Genomic DNA, 7,033 nt, shown 5'->3' with positions numbered 1-7,033 from the left:
ACCGCTGTGCTGCAATAATGCATCGCGAAGATAATCACACAGCGTTCATTGCTCCTTTCTCAGGCGTCGATATAGCTTGAATGCGATTTGTCCTTTCATATGGGATAGCTCTTTAAATTCACTCGGAACTGTAGGCGGTACAAGGGCAAAGCGAATCCTTGGCCCCTTGTATTTATTCCCGGACCATTGAAGGTAGAAACGACGCACCTCGTGACGCGAAGAGACCGTTCGCCCTGTTATCGTTTCTTCTTCTTTTTTTTTTTTTTTCTCTCGTCGTCGTTCAGGCTCTGCTCAAGACGACCGGAACCGTCACTCGTCATTTTTGTTGGCGCCACTTCGTTCTCCCCTGGCGACACTGTGTATTTGTCGCGCGTGTTCCCGATTCTCCTGGCCGTATGCTTCACTTGCACGCCGCGCCTTTCTTAAGGATCGTCTTGTCACAGGATCCTACCTGTGGATCCCGGGACGTTCGTTCGGCACAGAAGGCACATTTGTTGATGTGGAAACTGGATTCAAAAATAGAAGTCTACTGTTTTTCTTTTTTCTTTAATTCGATTCAAGTCTCGGGATTTAGCATAGAAGAAAAAAAAAAGAAAAGGAAGGTCCTTAGGGGGTCATTTCAGCGGTTACTTATCTCACAGCGTCATGCCATCGTACGCATATGGCGCATCCCTACTAAAACACTGACGTTTATTTATTTTTATTTTTTTTTACGTAATAGCAATTGCTGTAAGTTAAGTGGTTTGAGTCATGTGCCGACTTTTAGTTCACAGGTCCCTCTTTAACCAGTTTATTCCAGCCCATGATGTCACGCGTTACGTCGGTTTCTCGACACGCCGCCCGGACGACGCTGGGTTTTCCGCTAAATGCTGTCGCTCCAAAATGTGTTTGTTCCCATAGCAGCTTGCTTGCGGAAAAATCCAGTGGTGTCGACGCCTGTACCTCATAGTTTCACCCTTTCGTAAGACCCATGTTTTCAGTGCGTGCCTCTTTCTGATCTAAGCGCGGCAATCTATTGAGTCCTCGACACCAGTGGGTTCTAAATGGCTGGCTGACTGCCCTCGCCTTGGCTGTCGCTCGCATGGGGCGTGCTAGACAAGTCACTCTAGAGAAGAGATTCCAGCGATGCATACGCGGCCCACTGCGTCTGTTTGCAGCCGCACGGCGGTTCCTTCGCGCCGGGGGCCCCCCCTGTCTTCTGTGGCTCGGCAGGGGTCCGCCTGGCTGTCCCCTTTTCTTGCTTTTCTTCATTCCTGTCGTTTCTTCTACCCCCTATTCCAGGCGACACCGTCCAGAGTGGATGCTGCGTTAGGAGAACGCCCCCCCCCCTTTTTTTTTTTTATTCCTTTCCAGTTTCTTTTGCTCCTGTGGTGATCGGAACTTTTGCTCACTGAAAGTAGTTGTTGTTGAAAGCTTTTATTGGCAAAAAGAAGAAGAAGAAAAAAAAATGATTATACATTTCGGGTGGAATCCTTATTTCAGGATCCCAATGACCACCGCTGTGGCTCTGGCCTGGACAACCATTTTTCTTTGGGTCTCCAAATCTGAGCTCAGCAGGGAGGTCTGAGGGCTGCTGTGGTTGGAGAAGGGAGAAAGGGGGCGAGGAGCGGAACCTCTGATTCTTTTTTTTTTTTTGGCTGCGTGCCTGTAAATTTACGCTTGTTTCGCACCACCCGGAGATGTTAGGACGACAACGTTGGAGACCGTTCTGCTCATCACTGGATCCCCGTAAGCCACTGTCGCGTATCTGGCATGTTGCGAGAAGCTTTCGCTTACCTCTGTAAGAAAGGCTGTTACGACCATGCATCCGCATTTGCGCGCTCTATTGTTCGCCTGTGGGCATGGATAAGTGCTGTGGATATGTGGTGATGGTCCAATGGCTCTAAGTGAGCCTGTTTCCATAAATCCTTTTTGTAAGCCTGTTTTGCTTTGTGGACACCCTGCAAATGCAAAATTGACCCTGTCAAGAGAACCTCTGGAAAAACACAAAGAAACGTCCCCCTGCGGGAAATAGCAGGAAGTGCTTTCTTCCTTTTGTTCACCCTTCCAGTCGAGAAGTGCTATCCTCCAGTGATGAATGCCTCCTATCCAAAGGAGACAACAGAGTGACATGTCCACTGACGTGCAGGACAAGAAAGGAGCATGACGCATACGGCCATTAAATGATTTCCCGGGAATGCAGGAAAGATTTGCAATTGTCGAAAACGGACAATGCTGGGAGCGTATGCGGCGCCCACGTGCACTTGGGTTTCTGAGAAGTAAATCCACTTGCCGGAACCAGCTGCCTATCCATTCTTGGCTGAAGAATAGAAATGTACCTCCTCGCCGTTCCCAAGCTTTTCCCGCCAACAAGTGACCAGGCTCCACGAAACAATGCCGGGCCAGTCAGTGCTTCAGACCATCAGTGCAGTGATGTGTTCGATTGGATGCCGATATCTGAGGGGCGTGCCCTGGATTTGGTTGGTCAGCATCTTCAGAGAGGGGCTGGACATAGGGGGTTTTAAGGACGCTGCAGAGCACGAAATGTCGCTCTGAGCCCTGGGTAAACGGCTCATCCAGTCGCTTCTCGCTATGAACTCTTAACGCTTGCCCTTTTGCTGATGTACCCTTCTTTTTCGTGTAAATAATCTTGTAAATAAGTTTCTCAAAGTGCCATTAAACCTGCTTGTACATATTTCACCAACTTCGAAGATTCAATCCTACTTCAACCCCGAGTCTCTGCACGCTACCAAGTGAAGGCCGGGTCGACGTAGCCCCAGCGTCACGACAACTGGTGACCAGCGTTGGGATCTGAATCTACAAGCCACAACATCTGATGACTGGAGGTGGGATCTGGATCTACAAGCCACAACATCTGGTGATCGGAGGTGGCATCTCAAGCAACAAGCAGGAGCAACAATCGGCCAACAAGAGAGCAGCTCGGAACATCGATCGCATGTGTGGGTGAGTGTTTGGCTTTTCTTCTGATGTGGACCAGGTTCTAGAACAGGGTTAGATTTTAGAACTGGTAAAAAGTGTTGAAACGCCTTTAGGTTTGGTAGTTTGCACTGTTGTTTTGGAAGTAGCCGACACTCAGAGCGATCATGGACCTACAAAAGCTGCAGAAACCGGAACTGTTGCAATTGTGTGAGGAATTGGGAATTGATACAAGTGGTTTGGCACGAAAACCTTTGATTATAAATGCAATCACAGATTTGGGAGCCGATGATGAGGAGCTCAGTGAAGCATGGAACCTCATCGCCCAAAAAAAGGAGGAGCAGCTCAGACAGCAGAAAGAGCGGGAAAAAGAGGAAAAGAGGCGTGAGCGTGAACTTGAGAGGGAAAAAGAGGAAAGGGAGCGCGAACGTCAGAGGGAAAAAGAGGAAAGGGAGCGTGAACTTGAGAGGGAAAAAGAGGAAAGGGAGCACGAACGTGAGAAGCTTGAAAGAGAAGCAAAAAAGCTGGACCAAGAAATTGAGCTCCGGAAATTAGAACTAGAGTTGAGCAAGAGGTCGGGCGATTGTCCCCAGCTAGCGGTACCTCGTCTCAACAAGGAGGCAGATTTCAAGATGTCAAAGTACATGCAGCCATATGTGATATCAGGGGATATCGGTCTGTATCTGGCTAACTTTGAGCGAACCTGCGAAAAACTGTCCTTCCAGCGAGACACTTGGTCTCAGAGATTATTGACGGTTCTGCCCAGCGAGGCAGCGGAGGTTGTCGTGCGGCTAAGCAAGGAGGACGCGGACAACTACGAGAAGGTCAAAGCTTGCCTTCTGAGAAAGTATAGGCTTAGCGCCGAGGCGTTCAGACAACGTTTTCGGAACGCTACTAAGTCCAGGGACGAGAGTTACCCTGAATTCCTGTACAATTTAAGAGTAAATTTGGGCGAGTGGCTAAAGAGTACAGATTCCTACAGTGATAGGGACGCTGTAGTCGAGCGAATTCTTTTGGAGCAGTTTTATAACTGCCTCCCAGAAAAAGAAAGAAATTGGTTACAGGACCGAGGCGAAATTAAGTCGGCAACTGAAGCTGCCGAACTTATTGAGGAGTATGCTTCGCGCCGACAATTCAGCAACCCAGCAGTGGATAGGCCCCGCAATCCCAAGTTCAGTGTGAAAAACCGTCAGGAAAGGCACTTTGCTAGAGTTGGAAACGAAGAAATGAAGGTTTCTTCAGGCAAATTCCCTAGAAAGGACGGCAGTGAGAAAAGTGGGGAAGTGACCAACGTGCAGAACACAAAGAATAAGCTTGAGGCTAGGAAGCCGCTCACATGCTTTAGGTGTAATGAGCAGGGTCACATTGCCGTCAACTGCCGGAAAGAAAAGATTGCTTTCTCGTATGTCAGGGACTGCGATGAAAATATGCAGCTTTTAGAACCCTACCTGCATGACCTAGTAGTCAACGGGAAGCCTTGCAAGGTACTGCGCGATTCGGCCGCAACGATGGATGTTGTCCATCCGGCGTATGTATCGCCTTCCGACTATACAGGACAGTGTGCATGGATCCGACAAGTAGTTGAGGAACAGAGTGTGTGCTTGCCGATCGCGAACGTGGTCATCGAGGGCCCTTTCGGCGAATTAACAACCGAGGCTGCCGTTTCAGGAAAGCTTCCTAAGTGCTATCCGTATTTGTTCTCCAACAAATCGGACATGCTGCTGCGAAAGAGGGGCATCCTTTTCGGAGACAGAGTTGTGCAAGCCTTAACACGTTCAAAGGCGCGAGAACTAGCTACACTGCTCATTCCAGAAAAATCCACAGCGGAGGAAACGGCAGTTAAAACAGTGGTAAATGCGGAAGATAGCAGGTCAGAAAACTTTGAGAGCGAGGCATCTCAGATATGTCAACTTGAAAGGGAGCTTGATGAGACGCGGAATGAGGACGTTCTTGAGAGTAACCTCTTGCCGCCAGTGTCTAGTAATCTCACGAGACTTTTTAGTGGAACCCGAGAGGACTTAGCTATGGAGCAAGCCAATGATCCCAAGATACAGGAGATAAGGGAGCGCCACCGCGCCACTAAGACAGCAAAGAATATTTCTTTTGAGATGAGAAAGGGAGTGCTGTATCGCTTATTCAAGGATAAGCGCGGAGTAGAGCGGGACCAATTAGTCGTTCCCCAAAAGTACCGCGGAGACTTACTGCGACTTTCCCATGGCAGCTCGTGGTCATGTCACCTTGGAATAAAGAAAACAAAGCAGAGGCTGTTGCAAGAATACTATTGGCCTGGATGTTTTAAGGACACGGAAAATTTTGTACGGTCATGCGACACGTGCCAGCGGGTTGGAAAGGCGCAAGATAAGTGGAAAGCTCCGATGGTGTTAGTACCAATCATTACCGAGCCGTTTCACCGGTTAGTAATAGATGTAGTTGGGCCACTTCCTGTGACAGAGTCAGGGTACCGTTATATCCTCACTATGTTATGCCCAGGCACAAAGTTTCCAGAGGCTGTTCCGCTGCGCGAGGTGACGTCCGAGAGTGTAGTGGATTCGCTGCTGTCAGTGTTTGCACGAGTTGGATTCCCTTCCGAGGTCCAAAGTGATCAGGGTAGCGTTTTAACGAGTGTCCTCACCACCTCATTTCTCGAGCGATGCGGCATTAAGGTAGTGCATAGCTCGATCCATCATCCGCAGAGCAACAGCGTAGAAAGATGGCACTCTGTTCTCAAGCGAGTCCTGAGGGGACTGTGCTATGAAAACAAGCGCGAATGGGATACCTGCCTGCCTGCAGCGCTTTTCGCTTTGCGGTCAGTGCCGCACGAATCCACTGGATTTAGCCCAGCCGAGTTGGTGTACGGAAGGTCACTGCGCTCACCTTTGCGAATGGTGCGCGAAGCCTGGGAGGGGCGCGGAGAAGACCCAACAGTAGTAGAATTCATTCTGAACCTCTTGAATCGCTTACATAACACTAAGGAACTCGTTGAGGCCAGCATGAAGTCAGCCCAGGCTCGTTCCAAAGTGTACTATGATAAGTCAGCCCGTCAAAGGACGTTTTGTATCGGGGACCAGGTGATGTTGCTGAGAAGTTCAAGGCAGAATAAGCTCGAAGTACAGTGGGAAGGACCGGCTGAAGTCGTTGCAAATCTTTCTAACACTAACTACGCAGTGAAAATCCCCGGTAGACGTAAAGAAGTGCGCATTTATCATTGCAATCTTATGAAACCTTATGTGCAGAGGGAAGCCGTGGTAAATCTAACGTTAAACCTTCCCGAGGAGATGGGGGACAACTTGACTTGCCTCAGCGGAAAGGGAAGCAACGCTCAGGAACTTCTCAAAAAGACGGAGCAGAGAGGAGAACTAAACAAATCCCAGCTGTCCGATCTGGGCGAAATAATAACAGAGTTTGAGGCCTGTTTCGTGGACAGGCCAGACAGGACTGATTTGACTGAGCACGATATTCAGCTGACTTCAGACGTGCCAGTGCGATCAAGGTGCTACCGATTTTCTCCAAGGCAAAGAGAAATTCTGGATAGGGAAGTAACTCGCATGCTGGAATTGGGAGTAATAAAACACTCGGAAAGCGATTATGCTTCGCCTATGATCTTAGTAGAAGCTCCAGGTAAAGACCCTAGGCCTGTGGTAGACTACCGAAAGCTAAATTCTCTCACCAGGGATCAAGTGTATCCTATTCCGAATATTGAGGAGAGAGTAGAACAGGTCAGTAGAGCGGCATATGTGACTACGCTGGACCTTACTCGAGGATACTGGCAAGTACCGCTCACTGAACGCGCCAGCAGATACGCGGCTTTCGTCACTCCGACGGGCAGCTACCAGCCAACAATGATGAGTTTCGGGCTCAAAAATGCTCCATTTTGTTTTTCCCGACTCATGGATAGGGTTTTAAAGGGGTGTGAAACATTCGCGGTGCCTTATTTAGACGACATTGCGGTTTTTTCCGACTCCTGGGCGGACCATATGGTACATGTAAGAGCTGTACTGAGCCTTTTGCGTCAAGCTGGACTAACCGTAAAGGCCGAGAAATGTTGCCTGGCAAGGGCGACCGTGGACTACTTGGGTCACAATGTAGGTCAGGGTTTCAGGAAACCCAGCGAGATTAA

This window comes from Amblyomma maculatum, chromosome 3 (assembly GCF_055883805.1).
Source record: "Amblyomma maculatum isolate TAMU_Amacu chromosome 3, ASM5588380v1, whole genome shotgun sequence".
Classification (NCBI taxonomy): Eukaryota; Metazoa; Arthropoda; class Arachnida; order Ixodida; family Ixodidae; genus Amblyomma; species Amblyomma maculatum.
The sequence above is the reverse complement of the archived record's forward strand: the minus strand, read 5'-3'. Positions refer to the sequence as shown.